The 26,089-nt window shown below is 40.8% G+C and overlaps 1 protein-coding gene across 2 annotated transcripts in view; it reads left to right on the top strand.

Annotated features, from left to right (window-relative positions):
* The first annotated feature begins 7,577 nt into the window (after positions 1 to 7,577).
* Positions 7,578 to 26,089, top strand: part of COL8A1 (collagen type VIII alpha 1 chain) — a 150,598-nt gene continuing 132,086 nt past the window's right edge. For both annotated transcript variants that reach the window (XM_057696277.1, XM_057696276.1), the window contains exon 1: positions 7,578 to 7,660. The gene's annotated coding sequence lies outside the window, so the exon portion shown is untranslated. The remainder of the gene's footprint in view (positions 7,661 to 26,089) is intronic.

Raw genomic sequence — 26,089 nt, 5'->3', positions numbered from 1 at the left:
GAGAATGAAGAAATTGGAACGTGGAAGAAATGAGGATACGAAAAATAAGATGAAACCAAGATAGCGTGGCACAGACACCTTCCTCAAGATCCAATAGAACTAAAACTATACATAACAAGTTACAAGAGTTCCATGGGATCTGGCCACATTTTGCACAGAAATCGCTTCCTAGGCCATTTCTCTTCCCATTCCCTTACATAGTGATCTAAAGCCCATCTAACCACATGTCTATAGCTGCAGTGTTTTTAATGTTATCTTGCAAATAGACCTGCCTACTTCCTTATGCATAGAGTGAAACACCAAGATTGTGACTTTCCTTCCAGGAAAACAAGTGGACTACCAGATATGAATAGATATGGTATTGGCACACTGAGTGTGCTCACAAAAACCATATGGTGGCCCTAAGCAGAAATCACAAGGGCCAACCATTATATGTCCACATTTAGGAAATAAATTCATGAATTATATAGAAGGCAAGGCAGAACTCTAAACTGTCCCCCTTTTCATCCTAGAGGCCCTCAAAGGCTATCTTGGAAGATGTTTGCCTTAAAGGAAATAGATAGATCCAGATACCCTGAGATGTTATCCATCACAGAGCATCCAAAGACACGTAGCACCAATTCTTAAGTGCGTTTAGCATTAGGTACAGCCTATTGTTCATAAAGTCAGTCAAAACTCTCAGTGTGTGATGGTGTATACCAGGAGAGTGTATTCAGGCCATTTTTCATTTCAAAGCAATACTGAAACACATCTACTCAAATAACCCTCGCACCTTGACTAAATTACCAGGCAGAAAGCCTCAGTGTTGAGGCCAACATGCAGACTGACCCTCCTGAGCCCACACCCAAAACCACAAAACATATTTCCCCCTCAACAGGCACAGAGAAGGACCAAGCTGTCCTTTTCTGTGTGCTTCTTGATGCCATCCTGAGGTACACCTAGCATTCAGAGTAACCACCTCAAAGGTCCTCATGAGCAAGGACCTTCTCTGAGCTCTCGTAGTGTCCAGTACTTAGTTCACCCATAGAATATACATATTGAATGGAAATTGCCTATTTATCTCTGTCTCTCCAATAATGCTGTTTAAATTCCTCAGAATTGGAAACCAAGCTATATTGGTCTTTTGAACCCCAGTTTCTATGACCCTGCCAGAATCATACTAGCAGCTCTAAAATAAAAATTTTTTTTTAGTCAAATGGAATAAAAGGGACTAGGAATAGAGGAAGGTAGGAAAGGATTTAATGATTTATTTTCAAAAAAAAATTCCACAATTCACAAATATATAATGACCACCTATTCTATGCTGGGCCAAGTGTCAGCGGAAAAGGTTAGGCTTTCAAGCAGGGAGCAATGAATTTGAGGAGAAAATAAGTGAGCATATGTATAAAACAGTAAACAGTGGACAGTGTCATAAGAGAAGTACGAATTTCCCTGGGAGGTTCAGAAAAAGGATGAGAAAACATTTCCTAAAGAAGGTGGTTTTGAAGGATTAAAGGATTGGAGCACTTGTCCACATTGATCTTGCAACAGGTGCTCCACTGACCATAACACAGGAGATGGAGAGCTGAGGGCACAGGTGTTGTGGAAAGCAAATCGCTTCCCCCCGACCGAAGCACAATATGTAAATGAAATTGGAAGTGAAGACTGCGCTTGAATCTTGGAGGGGGGGGTCTTAAATACAAAGTTGGATTTTTTTTATTGAGGTGTAGTTGATTTGCAGCATTATATGTTTCAAGTATACAGCATAGTGATTCGCAATTTTTAAAAGTTACACTTCACTTATAGTTGTTATGAACTATTAGCTATATTTCCTGTGCTGTATAATATATAGATTTTCTTTACAAATAGTGTGGCATCGTTGAAGGTGTCTGAATGAAGACATGACATAATTATTGCTGGGTTTAGGGTGATTGCTGTGAGGGCAAAAAGCAAGGTGATTTGGGGATAGGACGTGCCAGTCTAAGGCCAGGACACCTGTTAGACCTCTCATCTCAGGTAAACATTTTTGCCTGTTAAATCGGAGTTTTTCATGAAAATCTTAGTTGTGTAAGATATAATTCTGAGCAGGAAATATGGGATTTATTGAAGTTGAACACGAGGTAAATATTACTAAGAGCATAAGAGAGTAAACCACGATTAGAAACAGTAAAGGACAGAAGATAAAGCAGGATTAAGAATTATTCAGCAAGGGAAGTCTAGGATCAAGACATTCCCATATTTTAGACAGGATCTAAGATGGAACATGTTAAGGGTGAATATATTTCTCTAGTACTCTGGAAAGCTTTTACTTTTCCACTCTTGAGTAAGAAAAAAAAAAAAAAAAAACCTCCCTGGACTATATTTCTCCCTCTCCATTGCACTGCCCCCATGAGAGAATTCCTACAATGAAATTTTTCAACAAATAGAAAAAGAATGGAATGACTTTAGGTGCCATTGGTTATGAAGAGGGTAAGAGCTGGAAAAAGGTTCAGAGATCCTAGTAAAAGTCTAATGGTTTGGGAAACTAAAATGAACCACAATAATTTAGTCTATATTGAAAAAGGCAACCAAATTTTCCTCATTAAAGAAATAAAGAGGTGAAGCACTAGGGAGAGGGAAGAATTCACAGTGGGAGAAGAGCAGAGAGCTTCTTAGGAAATCAAATTTGGACATCAAATAAATCTGGCACAATGAACAGAATTTTCAGAAACTGGGGCTCTGTGTAGTATGGTTACATTTCCATCGATCAAAAGGAGAATTACTGCTTGATTCAGGAGAAGAAAGTTAAAAGGCCTCGAGGTTTAGAGGCTGATGGCTAAACCTGGGAGACTTCTGCCAAGTCCAGAGACTTAGAGAGACAAAGGTTACAGTTAAGGGCTAGTTAAGTGACAATGATATACCCCATCTTTGGGGATTCTGTACCTAGAATACAGACAAGGTTTAATGTTGGCATGTGCTCCCCTTATAGCAAACGCTGGACTAATGCACTATGAGCTCTTACTCCTGTGCCTAAAATTGAGCACATATATCACTGAACGTCAGCTTGACTTCATGAAGATGTTGAGTAAGAGGAGCACCTACCAACTAGTACAGAGCAGGCATCAGAAAGGTGGAAAGAACTTTAGAGAATGTCTGGGTAAGCCTCCTTATTTTACATACAGACACTGAATCCGAAAAGGATAAAACATCTGCCACAAGCTTTCATGGGTAGTTAGTGGCCCAGCTGGGACTAAACCCCATATTTCCTGACTCTGCTTCCAGTGCTCTTTATAAAGCCAGCGGGAGCTGTGAGGCAGTCATCTGTGGGATCACCCGAGTCCGTCAGCTCTCTACCATCCAGGCCAACAGGAAAACAGTGACTCACAGAATCCAAGGTTCCTTTGGAATGCAGGAGAGGTGTGCCTTTCTTCTGTGCTGTGAGCCTTTTCAATTTTTGTAAATAAAACCCCACTTTAAATGTCCTAGGAGAGCTGGCAATTATAAAGTGCCTTGCAGTCCAAGATCATATCTGGTGATACTCAACAGACGCTTAGGCTGACTGACTGATGGGTCATTGGATAGATGGAGAGCAAGTTTCTGTACATCAAACTTCAAATCGTCAGTGATTTTCGTTTAGACCCAAAGCCATGTTCATTTGCAATTTTGAAACACTTGGGAGTGGCAGGAAAAATTGAAGGTTGAAATTTGCCAAGGGTAACACATAGAAGATAATTAAAAGCATTAAAAAAAAACATAAATGTGATGGCATAGTTTTTAATGCCAGGGTTCATTGTTTCCTAATCCAGGAATCCTTGAAAACTCAAGGATCCCTACATCAGACCTATTATCTCAGGACTGATACTCTTTGATAACATTAAAGCTACAATAGGTGAAGAAAAGACTGGCTCCTCTGACACACAGAGCAGGCAGCACTCTTCACATTAATCCCATCTATCATCCTGACCACATCCTGGGAGAATTCTGCCTTCCCATCTTCTTACAATCACCCAGGACACTGTAGGGACACTCTGGGTTAGAACCACCATCATTTCTGCCACCTCACACGGATCTGCAAGTCTGCAGGACACAGACACTCAGGTTTCTCTCTTTCTAAGTATGCTAATGGCCCTGGACATACTGGCAAGCACTTAGATGCAGAGCTACTATAAAGAGCCTATTCAAAGAAAAGTGAATTCTTAATAATATGCCATTTCCATCATGCCATTCTACGCCTCAAAAGTCTTCAATGACTCCTCATTGCCTAGAGTATACAGTTCAAACTACTGAGGTGACATTTAAGGCCTTCCACAGGCTGACTCCATCTCTCCTTTCCTGCTTCTTAGCTTCATTGTTCTGCTACGCAGACCCTTCACTTAAGTCATGCGGGCCATTCACCATTCTCCACATATTCCTGTGTCTTCCCAAGTTGTATATATTTCTTCCCTTGTCCTACTATTCATCACTCATCTATTCCAATGCTACTCTCCACAGTTCAGCTCAAATGCCAACTCCTCCCTGAAATCTTTTTGCTACCCAACTAACAGGAATGCTTTTTTTTCTTCCATGAGAGTAGATCTACAGTCTTGTTTTCCTCTGCTTTGAATACCCCACACTGTCTGTATCCACTCTTAATAAATACTTGTTAATTGATTAATTCTGACTAAGAAAAAAAAGTTTCCATTTTCAAAGCTCTTTAAAATAAGGTAATCATTTGTAGCTGTTATTGCATTCACACAATGGAAACTTCAGAGCCATCTAGTATGTTGTCATTGGATTCCTTTCTTTCCACAAAAGACCAAACTAGGTCATTTCAAACCTCAGTCACCTTCAAGAGATTCTAGAAGGGCACTCTAAGAGTCAGCAAAGAGATCACATTCCTGGATTCCTGACTTGTTGTCCAGATCCGCTACTGAATCAGATTCAGGCAAGTGTGAACTGGAGAAATGAACTAATCGTTAGCACCATCCAAACAAAATGAAAGGAGCTCTTTTGTTACAGTGGCTGGATATTCAGGTTTGAAAGCAGGGAGTGATGGAGGAAAAAGGAAAAGAAAATACAGCTGTCAATTGCCTTCCCTTTGAATGTGCTTTTCTTGCCTTTTCTGTTTCTATTTTCCACAACTATGTGATGGATCTGGAATGTCTGGAGGCATTAAATCAGAACTGAAAAGATGATATGCTGTAATCTGATGAGGATATCTACTAATGCATTTATCACCCAGACATGTCTCCAACTGGGTCCTATTTAGCTTGCCCAGAAAACATTTCTCTGCTAAATTATAAAGTTCCAGAAGTGGTACCTTCCCTGTAAAATCACATTTGATTTCAGGGGTCAGCCCCAGAACAATCCATGTAGTTTTATTTCTATGTTGGGTAACAAGTTTTGTTCATTTCATAGACTTCCTTCAGTGGGTTTAGCCACATTCTCAAAACACAAACATACTATTTGTGAAAGGGGTCTAGAGATGAAAAATTATAACTATTAAGACAAATAATCAGCATCATGAAACATCATGAGTAACATCTGAATAACTGTTCTAATGTCAAATCTGTGTCTGTTTATAGATAAAGAACTTAAAATTTTCATCTCATATATCATTAATCCTCCTTCATACCCAGGGCACATGGGGTTGTAGTTGTTGACTCCCTGGTGTAGCCAGTTGAGAATAAGCTTAGTTACAAAGAAAGCAATTGAGGCTTTGAAGTCCAGAGGCAGACAGATGGGAATATGAATATGTAAAAACTATGACCAGTGTAACCTTAACACATATGGCAGCTAATATTACTATTATCCAAATGCTACTATGGGATATTTTCTTAATGGATTTTTTTAGAATCCTTTTTTATAGTTGTGGACCTTTTAAAACCAATGGTTCTTAAAGGGAGGAGGGGATTTTTGCACCCCTCTCTGGGCAATTTGGCTATGTGTAGGGACATTTTCAATTTTCATAACTCAGGGAAGGGGTGCTACTGGCATCTGGTGGGTAGACACCAGAGATGCTGCTCAGCATCCTACAACGCACAGGAAGTGTTCTCACAACAAAGCATTATCTGGCCCAAGATGTCAGTAGTACCCAAGTCAACAAATCCTGCTCTTGGCCATCATTTTTCCTTCTCTTGGAGTCTGGTAACCCCCCCTCCACCCCATACCCCCAACACACACACACACACAAACATCAGGACCTAACCTGAGACCAGGCTAAGTGTACCCGATGTACAGAGTGCACACACATTCCAAGCTCAACAGCTGTGGCTCCCCTTCTTGTTAGCTTGAGCTAGTTGCTTAACCCTTTGAAATTCCTTTCTTAAAAAAAAAAAATTCTACACAATATGAATCATACCTAACCTCATAAGGTTGTGATGAACACTGTTGTTTTGTTTTTTTTTTTTTTCAGTAAAAGTTATTTCCTTTACTCAGGCCCACCCATCCATCTCCCTGCCTCTCCCTTCCCCTGTCAGTACCCCTCATCCCCTAGGGTTTTCAGCTTCTCTAAGGGTTCTCATCCCTCAGGTTCTCTTTTTAAGTTTTAATTCCTTTGGTGGCAAAAATCAAGCTTGGGCTAGGAAGTGAGTCACCACTCAGCAGCTAAAGGAGTTTGTTTTTCTTCCTCTGAATGTATTTCTTAAGAATTTCGGCCTGATCCTTCAGCCTCTTGTTGGTTGAATCCTCTCTTAATGTTTGAGACACACAGAGAGAGAGCTATGGCACCAAGACGTTTTCCAATGGCTAGGAAGGAGAGTTTCTAAAATACCGAAAATAACCAGAGGGCAGAGAGCCCTGAAATCCTATTACATAAGCAGATGTTGGAGGACCGAGGCTGGTTTCGAGGTTCCTTTCTCCACAAGCCAGTCTCCGCTGATCCTCTCCAACCTTTGCTGGATTTACCTTAATGCTGTAGGAGTCTCACGAGGGGCTCTGGATGCTGCTCACTAGGCGCAGCACCAGGAGAACGTGTCAGAAAGCGCAGCCGGGGGTGATGAGGGCAGGGCCGGGTTCTGCCAGCCGCTGGTGGGAGACAGGGGCTTCGGGGCGCCTCGGGCGGCGGGGCGGTGGCCGGCGGGGGAGGCCTCTGCCCCGCGCTCCGCCTGCTCCGCGTCCTCCCGGGGCGTGGGATGTGCTACTCCGACGTCCGGCTTCCCCGCCTTTCCCTCGCCTCTGAGCCCTTCAATATTCCTGAACCGTTAGTCAGCTTTTCTACTTCACAGAAAACACCTTGTGTTATCACGGCCACCCACAAATCCCCCCCCCACCATCAAAAATGTGACACAAAACGGAAAATAATCCAATTCCCCTTTCCTTCCATATCTTGCACGTTTGACTGTCTCTGTCTCCTATTCTTTTTCTCCCCGACCTTTTTTCCTGTCTGTGGGCTACATCCCTTTCTCTGTATCTATTTCCCCCCTCTCGCTCTCTCCCTCCCTCTCCCGTTTCCACGGCTTCCTCCGTTCCCGCATCCCCTCCCTCCCCACCTCTCCTCCCTCTTTCGGGTTCCTTGCTCTGCCCTCCCCGCCCCTCCCCAGAGAAGAGTGTCCAGCCCCTCCCGGAGCTGCCCGCTCCTTCTCTGCCCACCTACTATGAGGAGCAGCTCCTCCCACCTGCCCATAAAAGCCAAGTGCATGTTACCAGCAGCGGATCAGAGCACTTTCCCGGTCCTCTCCTGTGGGAGCCCCCGAGCCTCTCTCCTGGATCTTACGTGCTCAAGGTAAGATAACACTTCTGCAGGCATCTGACCTACTAGGGGTTGCTTCGGGGGAATACGCTTCCTCCGGTCAACATGCTTACTGTTTGGGTAGAGCTGATTCTTACAGATGCCAGATCAGCTGCTCCTTTAAACCAGCAACTGGTTTGAAAACAAACTTCTGTTTGAACGGTAAAATAAAAGTTCATTTTGGGCAGAAACAGCAGCATAAATATTGCAAAACCTTTTCTCCTTTTAAATCACTTTTTCCCTGTTGCTGGCTGTTGCCGAGGTTAAAGTATATCTGCTTGGGGTGTTTTCCTGACCGTTTTTCATTGTAAATATTTCACATATCAGTGGGGGCAAGGAAAATTTTGTCCCATTGTCAAAAATGTACTTTGAAAGAACACAGTTAGTTTCCTAAAAATAGCACAGTCAAAGGTCTGCTAACAATTTTGCCATGTTTTCCAAACCCCCAAGACAGCTTCTGTGAGTCCTTTAAAAAATATCTTTCCAGGTTTAAGTGCTTGGAAAAAATGATGTGAACGGGTGCCCTTTGCACAGAGACTGTAATCAGGTGGCTGGTAGACAGGAAAGAACAAATCCAAATTGACAAGCTGGGGAACAAGGTGAGAACACAAAGCTATCTTTTCAAGACGTCCTAAAATGAGAATTGTGTTGGAATAAGAAAGTGTATAAAAGAACTTCATGAATTTCTATACACACACCTAAACATAAAGTGTTTCAATGTGTTTCACAGTCAGAGAAAAATATAGGCCAGATTATCCAATACTTCTGTTTACACCAGAGGGTTGTAAAGAACGATCAGCTAGAAGGCTTTGGAAGTTTGATCCCTGCTTGTCACCCTGTTTTCCCTCTTCTAGTAAAAATTGACCTGTTTGGCACCCGATTCTCACAGAGGTATCGAGTCTTTAAGCTACCCTCATTTTTAAAGACTTCAGTCTTTACCTTCTGGTTTCTGAGGTCTGAGAATGAGTGTTGTGCACCTGTGAAAGGAAAAACGTCTTCCGCAGCTACTTCCAGAAAACCAGACACTTGGTCCATGAAGTCTGCCATCAGAATCTGCGGGCTGTGTGGGATGAAACTCTCTCATGTGGGAGAAAAAGCCTCTTCAAATATTTCCTCTGGGGAATTGCAAAAGACTGCTTAGAGACAGCAAACCAAAGCTGGCAGTCAGGAAACCAAACCACTATTTCAGCCCTCAAGGTTCTTAAAGTAAGAGAGGAAAAGTTTTACTTTATTTTTTTTTTTTTTTGGTTTGTTTATATTGTTTCACTTGAGAAGGGAAAACTCTCCAAAGCTGTAAAAAATTCTTCACCATTAAAGAAAATAGAATCTAAACGTTTCTTCCTTATTGTTTGCATATCAAAAGAAATAATAGAGATATTTTAAATTTCTATTTGGCACGGAGAGGATTCAATGCTATTATTCGAAAGAAATAGTTTTATGTAAAACTTTCTGTCATGTGAAATTTGGCTTCATTGGAAAAAATTATTGCTAGGAGTGCGGTTTCCTTTAAGAAAATGATATAAAATTACCATTGGCCCTGATAATATGTGACCTGAGCATATTAAAATACCTTTTATCTCGAGCCACAGTGCAGACTGCTTGCTTCATATTTGCTGTAAGTGGGTAATCAACCATGACAAGAGCACAGGTATGGGACCAGGCCAAACCAAGTGTGTGGTATATCCAAGCTAACTCCTCTTTTATGTTAGTGCCGGACTCATGCCCATCATCACAAGGGTGAAAATACACTGCTTCATTCACCAGATTCCCCTGGAGGAAAGTTATCTTTTCTGGGAGGAAAAAAAAGTGCTGCCAGTGTAAAAGAGCTCCCTGTTATTCCTAACTTTGGGGATGAAACGTGTTCTCCCAGGGTTTGCTTCTGCTTTTCCTGGCAGTTAATCCACTCTACCAGCTATGAACCATTTAACAGTAACTGCCTTCCCCACGTGCCATCACGTTCAATACCCTGAATAACTGGCTGAGATCACCCTACACGGCTCATGATCTAACTTTCCCGGGGGTCTCTACCAGACACGCAAAGTGATACTTTCTCCACACGTTCCTTCTTTAGTTTATAGAAAAGTCAGTAGTGGGGTTTCGTGGAGTTACCGCAATGACTCCCCCTTTACACAAGATGTGGAGGCATGAGTCTTGTTGATGCCATTATAGAGCTGCCCCTGGATTGGGCTCATGGCCATACCTACCCAATACCATTCCAGCAAGCTTTGAATGACTCTTTTAATGTTTCTCTTAAAAGAAAAGATAAGTGGCTGCCTGTTTCACTAGAGACATGGGGAAGGTGCTCTGCTGATTTTGAGGGCCTGCGACACTTAGGAAAATACTCGTTTTAGATCTTCTGCTATCCCTAAAATTATAAAACAATATTCTTTCCATTATCAGAAGGTATATCCCACCTTAATTCCATTTGTGAAACAAAAATCAAGGAGGGGAGGATGGGGAGGAACAGAGAAGTGAGAGGAAAGCTGGGGAGAATCACTCCTAGGAAGCACCCCAGAAGAGAAAGATCAGAATCCCTGTTTTGAATGCAACTTCCTTTCTCTTATTATGTGGAATATGGGGAGACACTGAAGAGCAAAAATCCATATCTGCTCTTGGTTTTTTTCTTAAATCAATGAGAGTATTTCCACTAATAAGCTAAGCTCCATCTCTGCTGTGCCTTTCCCAAACAGAAGAGAACGGCTCAGTTCTGAAGACCAAAACGACTTCAGGTCTGCCCCACGTTAAAACCCATAGAACTTTGCCAGTTATAATTTTAAAAGCTACATTGTGAATATAAAAACCCTCAGAACATATTTTTAACTAATGGGTGGTTTACATCAACCAATCCACCCCTAACTCTCCCAAAGGGCCCAATGTTCAGTAACTATTGGCAAGTTAGAAGTCAGAGGCAGCTGTGTACTCCTGCCTCTCCGTGGTCTTCCACTCTAATATGGCAACTTGCTGTGCGAATGAGATGCAGCTGTTTTTCCCAACCTCTGGTCCTCCAAGTAACCCTCTGAAAATCATATCTTGCTTCAGGCCTTGGCTTTCTTCTCTTCCACCAGGCCCCCATAAACAGAAATGCACATGCATAATTCAAAGAAGGGATAGTCTTGAGACCAGAGTGCAGTCTTCTGAGAGTTTCATTGTTCTAGCTATTGAGGGAAAAAGAGAGAGAGAGCAAGGAGGTTAAGAAAAGAATGAATGCCCTATGGAATTTAGAGAATCTTTCACTTTAACATTGTGTAAAAAGAACACCTTACTACCTGAAGCATCTAGAAATTTTAATTGGAGAAAAAAAGAAAGAAAGAAAAAGGCCAGCTTACAGGTTGTTACAAAATGCTAAGGATATAATGAAAAAGATCTTCCAATAACCTAGAACTCATAAACATCAGTATATATCTCATAGCACTAAATTAGAGCTCTGCTAAACTTCCCCTTTGCAGAGACCCAAGGAGTGAAGACTGGGAAAGAATATTAACCACATTTCAGCACCAGCAGAGAAGCCACTAATTAGACATTCCACTATCACTTTGGTAACTACGTTTGCTGTTTGAGGAAGGAGGTTCTTTACAGTCTATCCTCAAGCAAATAGATTTGCAGCAAGAGGGCTAAAGAGGGTCACACAAGGTCGGAATGTCTATAATCTGGGGACCCTGTGAACACAAATCCATAAAGCTGTTGAAATCACATGGAATCAAATTGAAATGACTGAAACAAAAATGTTCCCAAGAACTGATCACAGAGTAATCAGCTAAAAGAATAATGAATTCTAACTTCTCGATGTAACATAACAGCAAAAGCACCTCAGGACACTACAGCTGATTATGTAAAATATTAAAACACACTGATGGTCCACTTTCACTCTCCTCTATTAATTTTGGGCTCACTTCCATTGTCCTTCCTGGAAAATGAAAGCTGTCCTTCTCTCCTTCAGCACAGGATTTGCAGATCTGTGCTATCTCCTTTTTTTCTTTCAGTGGAGGAAATCTCTTTTCAATTCTTATAGATCGAATTTCTGGAGTGCCACTCATAGTTGTGGCATTTCTCATTATCAAAAGTCTCATACTTCTCTTAAACAGGATATAAATTTTCACTCCAACTAATAAAAAGGCTTTATATTTTTCTAAACCTTAATTCACATACCTAGAAGAGAGAGAATTTAAACTTGCTACATACTTCCAAACTGAAACGAATTTTCTAAGTGCTTTTATTTATCTAGGCCCTATTCTAACTTCTTGGGGTTTATATACTTATTTAGGGAATCACACATTATAAATGCTGGAAGGATCTTTGGAGCTAATTTTAACTAAAGTTAATTTTACAGGTGAGAAAAGTCAGAGAGGTTGATGTCTTGCCTAAGGTCACCCAGACATGTGTAGAAGAAGCAGGGCTGGAGTTCGTATAGCCAAACTCTCTGATCAGCTCTCTATCTTGAATAGCTATAATATGCCTCCCCTATATGGTGTTTATCTAAGATGTCTCTGACTATGCTGAGAATTCTGTTGGAACATAAAATATAGGGTTCTCAGAAACTGTAACCTGGTAGAGGTTGGAGCAGCAGCTATACCTCTACAGCAGAATGTTTGGAAACATTGATACAATCCCTTGTGAAGAGTGAAATCACTCATTGTCACCTTCACAGGAACCTTGTGTGTTTTTCTTCATTCCAAGGTCTGATATGTAATAGCTGCTTGGTGTTGAGTGGGTGAATGAATGAAAAAAAAAAAAAGTGTAAGTATAAATATCCATATTTCTTAACTCCTTCCATAAAAATCCTTATGAGTCTATAGGGACTTATAGAGACTCAAATCTCAAGTATATCAAATTTAAGATTCCCTCGTGCTTTAGGAAATGTAGGAAAGTTAATTTCGCCTTATCAATGGCTAAGCCATTTCACTGCCTGCAGTGCTTTTACTAGTCCTTACATTTGCCTGAGTTCTAGAAATAATACTATTTTTTGCAGCAGGCTTAAGATCAAATTCCAATTTCCATGAAGCAGAACAAAAGTATTATTTTTATGTGATGATTTACAGCATAACCTTCTTCTCCCACCACATTGACAGTGTGTTGCCAATATAATCACTTAGCATCCTATAATCACTGGGTCTTTAATGACAGAAAGGGTAAAATATGCATAATGGACCATCAGAGGAAACTTTGAGGGACATACTGGTTGAGGGGGTGTAGGCATGAGAAGTGTTATGATACCGGGGAGGGGTCCTCAAGGTGCCAAGAGTATAGAGAGAGGATAGTGCAGCTAAGAGGGTCCATTCCTCTGAAACAGAAGAGGGAGAAACTCTGGAGACTTTTGAGGTGCTGGAGAAGAGATTTTTAATATGATTGCCTGAGCTAAGACCAACTCGAATGTTTGGGAGGCGAAATCCTATTTGGGTCAGGCTTCTTTCGGTATAACACCACTTGAGGAGTGCTTCACACTGGCAAAAGCTTTATATGCTTTACATCTATTTTTTCCACTGAGGAAAGAGCCTCATTTGACCTCATTTTAGACTTGACTCTGACCCAGAGTATTAATTACGTGGATGTCATGTCATCACAATGTTCTCTGCTGAGATAACAATACAATTTTAGTCATATATAAAGTTACCCCAATGTGGAAAATGATAAAGGTAGAAAAGAATATTCTTGTATCTTTTCTGGAAAGAATTTAATCCTGAGAAGTGGACAGGTATTGCCCCAGATGCTTCTTCACTTTCCTGTAAAGGATGCCTGACAATTATCTGCGTATCTCTGAAACAGTCCTTGTGTTTCTGAAGTTGATTTATTGTATGTTATGACGAAGCATCACAGTGAAAACATACTTTTAAGTAAGTCTTTCTTGAAGACTGTCTTTCTTAAGCTCTTTTGATGTGTTTACATCTCAGGATATTTAGGCATTGGCATCATTTGATGTGCTGAGATTCAAGACAATTAGTCACTTCACGTACTAGTTTTCCAACTCTCACTGAATGGGCCTGGGTGTGGGTGTCAGCTGTTTTGGACTCTCCAGGGTATGAAATGCATCAGCCTATTGGGGAGCTTCTCCAGCCCTCTCTGTTAGCTAGATAAAACAGCCGTTTTGCTGAATTTCTGGGCCATCATGAAGGTTTCATGTGTTAGGGCCACTATGGCTGGTTTGTGCAGACATTTCACTACCCAGCAGCAGGGTGGCTAAGCCACAGCTGCCATCAGGTCAACAGGCAGACAGCATACCTTCTAAGCTGGTTGAAGAGCATTGTCCAGGGCGGCTGGGAGATTTTTTTTTTTTTTTAAGTAGTAAAGATAAATTTTATTCAAAAAGACTATTGCAGCAGGGGAAGAGAGACTCCAGTATAGAACTGGGCTCCATTCCAAATACACCCAGAACATGTGGGGATTTATAGCCAAGGAGCAAGTGGGGGGCGGGGTGCTGCATTGGTGGGTGGAGAAGTGCTAAGAGGAGACATCAAGTCTGGGGGATTCTGGCTGAAGGCCGGCCAGGGTGATCAGATATCAGCTGGGGTAGAGGGGATGCTGAGTTTGATTCGATATTTAGAATAGATATTAGAATTTCCAAGGGTAGGTATTCTCAAAAAACTAATTTAGCAGGATTCTTTTTTTTTTTCTTTTAGAGTGTGCAATTTGTTTTGGTTTTTTTTTTTTTTCCTTATTAGTAATGTATATATGACAATCCCAATCCATCTGGGAGATATTTTGTCAGCTCTCATCCCATTTAGGATCTTCCTCTATCATGCCACGTGCACGCTAAAGACAAATCTAAATTTGACTCACAAATTCAAAGTGATGGCTCTACATTAGTATATTTCTTTAAAGATCTGTACTTAACAATCATCGTGTCTTAAAGTCCAGAGGTCGTGGTGCGCTATAAATCCAGACAAGTGGCCTCTTGTTAAAGGGCAGACACAAGATAAGGCCAAGGACTACATGAAGGGAGACGCTAAGTGGAGCTAGGAATTTGTGGCTTAGGTGGCCAAGACTGTTGAGATTGGAAGGATGAGGGATTTGCAGTAAAAATATGCTATTGGGTCCACAATCCCTAGTCTAACATCATGTCTAGTTCCCCTTCTCGCTCCCAGTTGATTCCAGTCCCCTGCTGTTCAAATGAGGGCAGGGAGGTTGTTGACCAGTAGAGGGAGCCAGGGGGCTGAGTGTCAGGATAGAAAACTGACTTTTCTCCAAAGGGAGCCTTTAGATTTGCATTTTTCTGATAAAAGGCAGAACCAGGTGTCCTTCGCAACAAGTGGCTACCATGTAGCACAGAAGTGTATCACATGGTTGGTTTTTTTAAAAAAAAAATTCCCAGTTTAAGCCTTTACAAATAAATCGACCTGCATTTCAGCAATGCCAGAAATGTCCAGGCTTGTAGAAGTTTATTTGAAAGAAAACCAAGGCAATCTTAGAAAATGTTCTTTCCAAGGCCACCACCAGCCAAGACTAAATGCTCAAGACTAAATGCTCAACTCAGTAATAAATAAACCACAGCAGCTGGGGGTCAGCGAGAGACAAGCACAGAGAGAGCAGAGGGCAAGGAAGATCTCACGGGTTCCAAAGGGAAGCCCCGATGTCCTGCCAGGACCAGCCCCTGGTCACCAGGAGAGGGGAAGGGAAACACAAGAAAGAGGGAGGCGGGAATGGGCCAAACAGCCTTCTCCAGTCGAGATGGCCCAGGATCTTCACTCCGGGATCCCGGTCTCCCCAGGAGCAGCCAGAGCCCTGCCTAGACCGAAGTGAATACCTTTCCGTTGAACATTTCCATTGCGCAGCGGTGTGGGAATGGCTTGTTAAGACCTGAGACAATTGCATAATTCCAAACCCTCTGGAGGATAGAGATCAATCAGAACCATTAAAAACAATCCCTGGCACACCAGGGAAGGGCTGCTTGCTTTGTAAAAATTATGACATTCACAGGAAAACAGAGCAATCCTCTCTCTAAGGCTACTACTGACCTCAATAGAGATGAAGCTGTGAAGTTGGTATGCGAGTGGCCCGAGAAGCCCCCATTCCAGAAAACCTTCAGTATTTTAATTCCCAGAACACCTTCACTCTTTCTGGGGCCTTGACCATCTGTGTGCCTTAATTTATCTCTCTTAAATAGAAGAACAATTCTCAAATAACCACTCTCTTTACCATTTAGAGACCCTTGAGGTCTTGCCAAGTATTTTACAGAACGGTGCTACTTAAGCATACACAGTACATGGACTGTATTCACAGCACCTGGAGATGGCTCTTGGTGTTTACACAGAACCAAGTCAAAATGGAATACAATTCCAAATAAGCATGTAACTTTCCAAGATGGACAAGAGCATTTTTGTTTCTTAGAGCACAGAGGACAATTCTGCACGTCTCAAGGGGCCAGATAAGGTCAAGGGTAAGTAGAAAAAGGAAAAGAAACACTAATTAAACTATGACTTGAGTCTCAAGAGGCCTACATGTTCCTACCCAGATTTTGACACAGTCAAAAGATAATTCCTCACACAGAAAAAAAGTTTTGTGATTTTAAAATTCTATTTTAACTGGAGAGAGATATTTTTAGTAATGACTGTTATATTGTATAAAATCTCTGAATGCCACTTCTTCAACATTTTCCAAAGTGTGTTTCCCAAGCAATAATACCTGGGATATTAACGTGTTTATGCAGAAAAAGTTTCGTGGTAAAATAAATTTTAGAAATACTCAGTGAAAGAATATAACCAGTTTTGCTCACTGCAAGATTTCACAAAGACCTTAATGTGCTCTGTATATTTTCATTCTTCAAAAAAGTTACAGTAAATAGTGTGCCCTCAACTTATTTGATGACAGATCTTCCCAACCTGAGAGCATCTCTCGGGCCTGGTATTCTATGGAACAGCTTGGGAACAGTTTAGGAATCACTGTCCTACTTCATTATTTCAAGATCTCCTGGGGTATGGTATTTGCAGTGTTGCTAGTTAATATGTGATACACATGGAGTGTCTGTATAGATTATGTGCTATGTCAAACCATAAAATAAGAAACAATCCCAGTGTGATTTCCAAACCTAATTGAAAAGGGAACAGAAGAAATAGATGAATATGTCTTGGTCCCATGACTTAGTTCTTTATAATAATAACAGCAGAAATGTCAGAATAATTTGTTTGTTACAATAATAGGTGAGAGAGAAAAAGAGGGGGAGTGATAGGAAGAAAGACAGAAAAAGAAAGAAAGGGAGGCAGGGAGGGAGGAAGGAAGGAAAGAAGGAAGGGAGGAAGGAAGGAAAGGAGGAAGGGAGACTATCGGATAGATTGAAAAGATCTCTTCCTTCCTGCATCTTTCCCAGCGTCTGGATGTTGTGTTTACAAACAGAGAAACGGCCAACAGTGAGCAATAAGTCACTAAACAAGGAGCCTAGATAATTTCATGAACTAGCTCAACAATCTCTGAGCTGCTAGTTCTGTTTCACTGTAACCACCACTAATTAACCAAGATCATTAACCAAACATCTTTCTTACGCATTCACTTTTTCACCATCGATAGGGAGCTAATTCCTGATATTCTAGTATATCTTGCTACATCAGGGATTATTGGTTTACCTATGGCACTCAGACCTCTTGCCCCCATCAAACTGACTGTTTTCTCATAGGGCCCAACTCTGCTACTTCTCTTTTCCCTTTACAAAGATAATGCCTGGAGGCCAGTATCCCAAAAGGATGCAGGGTAGCACCTTCTTCTTTAAGAAAATAAGTAGCTCACAGTCATCCAAGGGAGAAACTCAAACTCATCATTATGAGCTATAATAATAGATACTATCTAGTAAATGTCTAACAGGACCAGACACTGTACTGCTCTCATTATCTCTGTTCCTTACATCAACCCTACAAGGGTGGTATTATCATCCCCAATTTAAAGATGAGAAAAACAGAGCCTCTATTTGGTCAAGCAACTTGCCCAGAGTCACACAGCTAGAAATAACAGAGTCAGGATTCCCACCCAGGTCACACTCCAAGCTCGATAGTCTTCCTGCTCCTTTGTGTTCCTCTCATGGGGTCTCGTCATATCATAAAAGGAAGAAAAAAATATCGACTCCCTATGTCACGGCCTCTGACTCATAAAGAAAGTGAGAGAATTCCAGTGGCTCTGTTCCTAGACACTGCCGACGGGCTCTGTTTTTTGTTTTAATACTGTGATCTTAATTTCTTTTTCTTTTTTGTATTTTTTTCCTAAAAGCATGCTGCCATTTTGGAGCCAAAGAAGTAAGGGCTGTGTAACTAGAAAAATAAACAAAAAAAAAAAGCTATCATTTCTCCCTAGGGTAACTTATAAGGGCTAAGGTTTCTCCATAAATTCTCCCCAAGTGATCCCAAGTTGCTTGGCATGAGTCTGGGAAAAAGAGTGACAAGCTAACATGTCATTTCTCAGGCAGGAGAAATTCCCATGACTATATGAGAAACAGACTAGAACAAAGGCACTACGGTGTGTTAAACAAACTTGAATCCGGCTCCGCAGGTCATTCTCTTTGGCGTTGCTCTTATTGTATTCCATATTCAGGTGCTGAGAGTGAAGACTACTTAACTGACACCCCAAGCCACGCGAGTCACCTAGACAAAAGTCTGTGTTGTCTACACCTGCTGCTTCACCTGTCTGAGGGTGTACAGGTATCCCCCAGTTTCCAAAAGTTCATTCTATGCCACTTCACTTTTACGAAAGACCTATATGAGTACTTGTTTTTGCTAATCTAAAGAAATCCAAAGAGGATTTTCACTTTTATGGGGAAAAAAAGCAAAAATAGCCTTCAGCATCCCTTTTGCAGCACCACCAAGCTCCTTCCCCAGGAACTATACTCAGCATCAAGCCACCATAGCTTTTGAACTGTGTCTGGGAGCATCTGTGCTTCATCTGGATTTATTTTTTGCATCCATTAACAAGATGTATCCTGAGGTACTTGTTTCTTTGCTTTACGCCATTTTGCCTTATGAAAGGCTTCATGGGAATGCTCTGATTTCGGAAAAGCAGGGGAAGCTTGTATACAGAAAATAATTATACTTCGAGCCCCTCCTTTCTGCTGTGCCAAACACAAAAGAGGAAACAAGGTCTAGCTCTTTCCACGTGGTCACATTCTGTTGTACTTTTTTGCTTTTGTACTTGATCTTCCCTCGCTGCCTGGAGCATCCCCCATTTGATCTACTGAATTAATCTGCACTCCTCCAAGATTCAGATCAGGAACTTTCCCCTCTGAAAAGACCTGCCTGTACCTGGCCTGTCTTGGCTGCATATGCACCTCCCCAGGCGCCCTAGGACTCTGTGCACAGCCCTGTCATGGCCACAACCACGCTGTAATGGCATTGGCTAATTTTTTGCATGACAGTGAGCTCCTTACAGGATTCTTGTCTTATTTATCTCAGCATCTTCAATGCTTAGCACACAATAGGAGCTTAATGAACGTAAAAAGGAAAAATTAAAAGGGACAGGGGAACAAAATTCAGGGACGGTGAATGAGAAGGCTCTAAATATGTTTTTCTCTGTCCCCATAGATTGTGGCAAGAGACACGTTCTCGTGTGCACACACACGCGCGCACATGGTGTTATTAGGCTCAACTCCGTAGCTACCTGTGAGGCACAGGATGAACTCCCATTGGGAGGCTATTATTAAATATGAGACTTCTGTATACCAAATTACATGAGGAAAAATTATTTTCTGGGTGGTACCACTGTCCCAGGACTGTCAGTACTCTGATCAAAACGATTCAGTGCGTTAGGAAACAATAAACATCTTATATTGCCAGCGAGTCCCTCTGTCTCTCTCACCCTAATCCAGGTTTCCATCTTCGTCCCTCTCCATTCTACACCAGGAATTTTACCTAAACCAGTTGGGCTATTCTTCCCCCAAACATTCTTTTCTCTTTTCTCTACTGAATAACCCCCGCTGTCCTTTATGCTTGTCAAAATAACCATAAATTCAAGGTCCTATTAAGGTCTTCCTAAACATTGCAGCCTGCATTTGATCATTCCCTACTCTCAACCGATAAGCAGTTATTATAAATGTCACCTATGCGTTGCCTGTACCCTGTATTGAAGAAATCAGGGCTGTCTACTAGAACTTTCTGCAATAATGGAAATGTGTTATATCTGAACTGTCCAGTATGGTAGTCACCAGCCATATATGACAACCAAGCACTTGACATGTGGCTAGTGCAACTGAGGTACTGACTTTTTCTTTTATGTTTTTGTAATCTCTTTAAATTTAAAATTAAGTAGCTATGTGGCTAGAGGCTACTGTACTGGACAACACAGAATATTTAACTTCTCATGTGCTATGTCTTGTATCCTCAGTGAGCATATAAACTATTAAAAAAATTGAATAAGATGCTTTTTTGTACCCCAGTGAATGCCATGACTGCAGTAGTATTTCTTAAATGTTGCATTCAGTGCATTGCTGGACTACTGGGTCTGCCTCTAAAACTCAGTCTCTTAAAGAAGTCCTCTCCCCTATATACATAATTTTAATAAAATAATACAGATTGTATTTGCCTTTTTTTTTAACAGTTTAAACTCACTCAGAATGACACTGTATCACTCCCTGGGTCCTTTATCACTATACAAACAAAATGAGATGAAGAATGACTTGAACCGAGTCTCTGAAAGAGAAAGTCCCATTATTCATTACAGTCTCTTCTCTTTTCCCTTCGTGGGGAAAAACGTGTTTTAAATGTTTCTTAAACATGTTTGAGACCTTCTGGGATATAGAATTGCTTCAGTTTTCAATATGACCTTTTCTACAGAGAAAGACTGTGCTCGGGAATCTGAAACAAGTTCAGCCACCAGATTTTTGCTTTTCTCTCCCCTTGAAGCCCCATCGCTTTCTGAAATAAGGTAGTTCTCAGTCATAGATTTTCCCAGAGCATTTTTGTCTCTGTTTCTCGTGAACAACCTGAGGCTCTTTGCAGAAGGCTAAACCTCTACCAGCAGGTCAGGGGAGGTCTCAGGTCTTTGGAATTTGACAGTGATGTGCCCCTGGCACTTGCTGGCTTACTGACAGCCCTTCAGGAATCATCAGGCCAACAGGCCAACCATGCAATAAAATCCTGTGTCTGGCAAAGCCAAGAGCAAAGTGATCAAACAGCCTGGCTACAGATTAGATTCTGACTTATTAATAAGCTTTCAGAAAATAAACCAGAGTGTGTCTCTAACAGTAACAGTTTACGGGAGATGTTTAATGATTTCAGAGGTTGGCCACACCGCATGCCTTCCTTCTGACTCAGTGAAGAGCCGGACAAGGGCAGAAGCGACGTGGACAAAGCCAGGGCAGTCAGCTGTATCTTTTCCATTCACAGCTAAGTTTATTTGGAGTGACTGGAAAAACCTTCAATGAAAACTTTTTTAAAAAATAATAAAATAAAAGAATTTCCCCGCCATCATCAGCCAGACAACATAGAGAAATAGTTATGGGTGTGTATTTTCCTCTGCCTTGTAAAATATTTACAAATTGTAGGATAAGCAAGCCCTAGAGTATGGTAAAGATAGCAATAACATTTCAATTGTAAGTTTTTTTTGTATTTAGCCATCAAAGAATCACCATGTGTTTAAATCACATTTGAATACATATAAATAAAATTCTGATCTGCAGACAGGAGCCAGTGGCTAAAGAAAGAATTCATGACTCCTTTGCAACAGAGCAAGGACACTGGAGAGGTTTGGTATCTTGTTTTTATAAAATAGAACTCATTATCACCACATGAGCAAGAGAGTGTTAGTATCTATCTTAATTTGGGGCCTTTTAAACATGAAAGTAGTGATGATGTTAATAATAATTAACCTTTGTAGAGAAATTTACAGTGTATGACATATATTCTCTATACATTCCTTTATTTGAATTAGAGATTTTTATCTATATTTCACACACAAGGCTGTGGGAGACTAATAAAGATTAAGTAAATTTCACAACATCATGGAGATGGTAAGTGTTGGAGCTGGAATATGAACCTGGATCGTCCTATACCTAAAGTCCTCTTCTTTCTACTAATCTAGGCTGAGACTTACAATATCACATCCAGGTATGGTCCTGGCAGCATAGATGAGAAACTGCAGCAAAGGAAAGCTGAATGATCTGTGAGGTTATTTAGTAAACCAGATGCAGTGATTGAGAATGTGCTTTCCAAGGAGATAGACCCCAGACTCCCAACAATGATAGCAGTTAGTGTGTATTGAAGGGTTACTTTGTGCCAAGCAGAATGCTGAAAGCTTTTTTTTCTTATATGTTGTTGCATTGTATCCTGATCACCTTCCTGTGCGACAGGAAAAGATGTAAGAGAGGTTAAGTAACTTTCTCAAAGTCACATAGCTAGAAGTAAAGTAACCAGAATATGAAACCAGTAGATCAGAATCTGAGCTCTCCTCTTTAACTGCTATATCATTGACATTTTACCCCCAAAGAACTATTCACAACACCCTATTAATAATCTGTGGACAAACAGATTTGCAATGGTAGAAGGACCAGCAACATAAGAAACGCCACTAATAATCAGCAAGAATAGTTTTGTAGGTTGTTTTCTGTACAGTTTATGATTTTAAAGAACACATGATTCATTTCAAACCTGCCTATAATTTGTAGAGAGTACTTTAAAATCCCCCTTTTAATTAATGCCCAAATGCATGTCATTAATGGGGAAAAAAACCCCTGAAACATCTTAAATCATCTATGAGAAGCCACTGTCATAAATAGAAGCACTGAGTTTAGCATAAGAAGCACATGGGGTCATGTACTGCCTCTGCCAGTACACAGACACCCTGGGTGAGACAGTGGCACTCACCCAGTGTTCGTTTTCTCTGCTCTGAAACAAGGCTACCTCTCAGGACTGTTATGATGTTCAATAAGATAACATATGAGAAAGCTTCTGGCACTCAGAAGGTACTCATTAACAGTTACTTGGTAATAATGACTGACAGTTATTAAATGCTTACTTAAATATTGCTTTCTACATAATGCAAATAAGGGCACTAAGGATCTCTTTGCCTTGCAGTTCATTTGATGAACTCTGGATTTCTACTCCAGGGTGCTTCCATGAGCTTCTCATAGTGGCATTGTGGGCTATTTATAGGTTCATCTATCTTTTTGGTCTTTGGAGGATTTTTGGTTTTTGAGAGAAAGGGGGTTGTTTCTGTTTTGCTACTGTTGTTATTTGTTTATTTGCTTGCACTAAATGGCACAACATCAGTGCCCCCACCAGTTCCCCCATGGAGGAGATTTCTGTGACTGCATAATCCCTTTCTAGTTCAAGGCCACTTCCCTCCCTTCGCCATGGAATGTATATCATGTGTAGGCAGCTTTGCATCATCAGAACAAGGATGGCTGTCCTGGGTGCCTCATCTAAGGTCTTAGCTCATCCCGCAGGCTTCTGGAGCTTTACAGGGCTATGCCCTGTACACTGCCATTGAGGCTGCTAGCATCCCAAATGCATCCTGGCCCCTGCATTTATTTTATTGGGATATAATTGCTTCACAACGTTGTACGAATTTCTTCTGTACAGTGAAGTGAATCATCTATATGTATACACATATCCCCTCCCTTCTGGATTTCCCTTCCATCTAGGTCACCACAGAGCACTGAGCAGAGTTCTCTGTGCTATACAGCAAGCTCTCCCTGGTTATCTGTTCCATGCATAGCCGTGTATACATGCCAATCCCAATCTCCCACTTCTCCCCCTTGGTGTCTATACATTTGTTCTCTACATCTGTGTCTCTATTTCTGCTTTGCAAATAGGTTCATCTGTACCATTTATCTAGATTTCATATATATGCATTAATATATGATATTCATTTTTCTCTTTCTGACTTACTTCACGCTGTATGACAGTCTCTAGGTCAATCCACGTCTCTACAAAAGACCCACTTTCTTTCCTTTTAATAGCTGAGTAATATTCCATTGTGCATATGTACCACAACTTCTTTATCCATTCATCTGTCAATGGACATTTAGGTTGCTTCCACGTCCTGGCTATCATAAATAGTGCTGCAATGAACATTGGGGTGCATGTGGCTTTTTCAATTATGGTTTTCTCAGGGTATATGCCCAGTAGTAGGATTGGTGGGTCATATGGTAGTTCTACTTTTAGTTTCTTAAGGAACCTCCATACTGTTGTCCATAGTGGCTGTATCAATTTACATTCCCACCAACAGTGCAGGACGGTTCCCCTTTCTCCACACCCTCTCCAGCATTTATTGTTTCTAGGTGTTTTGATGACAGCCATTCTGACCAGTATGAGGTGATACCTCATTGTATTTTTGATATGCATTTCTCTAATAATTATTGACGTTGAGCATCTTTTCATGTGCCTCTTGGTCAACCGTTTGATGCAGTAATATACCTTCTTTTTGATTGCAATATAGTTGACTTACAATGTTGTGTTAGTTTCTGGTGTGTGGCAAAGTGATTCATATATATACATATGTGTATATATATATAGAATATATATATATATATATTCAATATATATACTCTTTTTCAGAAGTAATATACCTTCTTAAGTCATGCATATTGTCCCTACAGCATTCAAAGTCAGCACATCAGAGTCCTATCTTCCGTGAATTCCATTTTCCTATTTTAAAAAGTCCTAGCCTTCTTATCTCTATGCCTTAATTATCAAGAAAATTTTCAATCCAGGCTCCCTCAAAAAATGGCTCTAAGAATCCCACTGTTAGAATAAGGAAAATTACAAGCTATGGTGGAAAGCACAGAAAGCATATGTTCATAAAGACGAAGGGAAAGGGGCCATAAGAATTTTAAAAGACCTTGTCACTCAAGTTCAGTTGCCCTCATTTTGTTTGTTTAGGACTTTAATCTCAACCTTACCTATTCATTCATTCAACAAATAGCTTTTGGGGACCCACTGTGTGCCAAGCCCTATGCTGAACGCCATCAAGGATGGCTTCACCTGCATTTAGGATTAGCAGCTGAAAGGCATAGAAACCAATAAAAAACCATTTGGAGCATAAATGCACAAGGAATGTGAGAACTCCTTTTCTTATTTTTCTTCACAGGGGAGGCCACTTTTTGTGCCTTTTTCATGCTGGTCAAGGTGTTCTGAGCCTTCCCTGGGGCCAGTGTCCTCTCACAACACGCCCATCCTCACTCAGCAAACAGCTTTCACTCGACCACTGTCAAGGATTCAAGCCCCAACCCACTCTCTAGGTGGCAAAAACATAACAAGTCAACACCTTAACAGACACATTTCAGACATTCAACACACGTATATAAAAACGTACAACACAGTAAACTGTCTTTTATCTGGTATTCTTTCAACTAAAATTGTTATGAAATCTTCTTCATTTTGTTGCCAGCAAGATATAATGAATAGTGAGTGTCCTAGGGATGACCCCAGGACACTGAGAAATCCTAAGGCCTTGGAATAGAGTCAGGCACTTTGCTTTCCAATAAATGCTGGTTGGATGAATACTATCTGAATCGCTGGAAAAAAATAAATTATTCCAAGTTGAGTTTCAGAATTAAAACATATTTAATGTAACTTTTCATTTATCCAGCATTCCAACTTCTGAAAACTTCAACCCTCCACAACACAACTGAGGACAAAAAGTAAGTCAAAAGTGCTCAGAGATGAAAAGACGGTGGTTCTTAAGGTTCATATTCATAAGCAATTGGGAGTCTTCACTTCAAGCCTATTTACTTCTACTTTGCAAATAACTCTAACAAACTTGCTTCTCTGAGACCTAAGAACATAACAAACTTGAAGTACCTGATCTGAGAAGGGGAAGGGGTTGCAACAAGTAAGTGCATTGACAGCAGGAAGAAATAGAATCATGAAAGCCTAGCAACACAGGAGGAGGAAAGGCAGCTGTAAAATGATAAGAATTTCTAAGGTGTGCGGCATTCACTGAGCAGATACATTGTTGCATAGCCTCTGGAAGCTCCTGGGGGAACCAATGAGTCACAGCTGAATATAAATATTGACATGTTTAATAGTATCTTTTAAGAAGAAAGGAAATTCTGTATTTCAAATATATCAAAGCACGCATATTTTGGCCCCGAGGGGTGTAAAATATTGGCTATTAGGAAAAATTTTAATTATCCATAATGTCTCATTCTCTGAAGACTCAGGAAAGTTGAGGTCATTCTGCTCTGTGTGAGTGTGTATGCACGCACATGTGCACATAGGTATATAAATTATATGAAGTAGAATTCCTGTTATGTTAGAAAACCTCATCCCCTGAACGTGCAGTATAACGGATTATTAACTTTTTGGTTGTCAGCTTCCTATAAAAGCATGATCAAAGTGGTTACCTGGAATCCAAAAACTTGAGTTCATGCTTTCTTTTCATCTAATATAACTGAAATCAGGGAAATTACCTCACTGCTCAGTGACTCAATTTATCTATTTGTATAATGAGAAAAACAAAAGCTTAGCTCACGAGGGTCTGGTGGGCTGTTCCTGTTTCAAAACTTCAAAATGTTTAATA

This window comes from Hippopotamus amphibius, chromosome 10, assembly GCF_030028045.1.
Source record: "Hippopotamus amphibius kiboko isolate mHipAmp2 chromosome 10, mHipAmp2.hap2, whole genome shotgun sequence".
In the NCBI taxonomy this organism is placed as follows: Eukaryota; Metazoa; Chordata; class Mammalia; order Artiodactyla; family Hippopotamidae; genus Hippopotamus; species Hippopotamus amphibius.
This window is presented reverse-complemented; position numbering and strand designations above follow the sequence as displayed.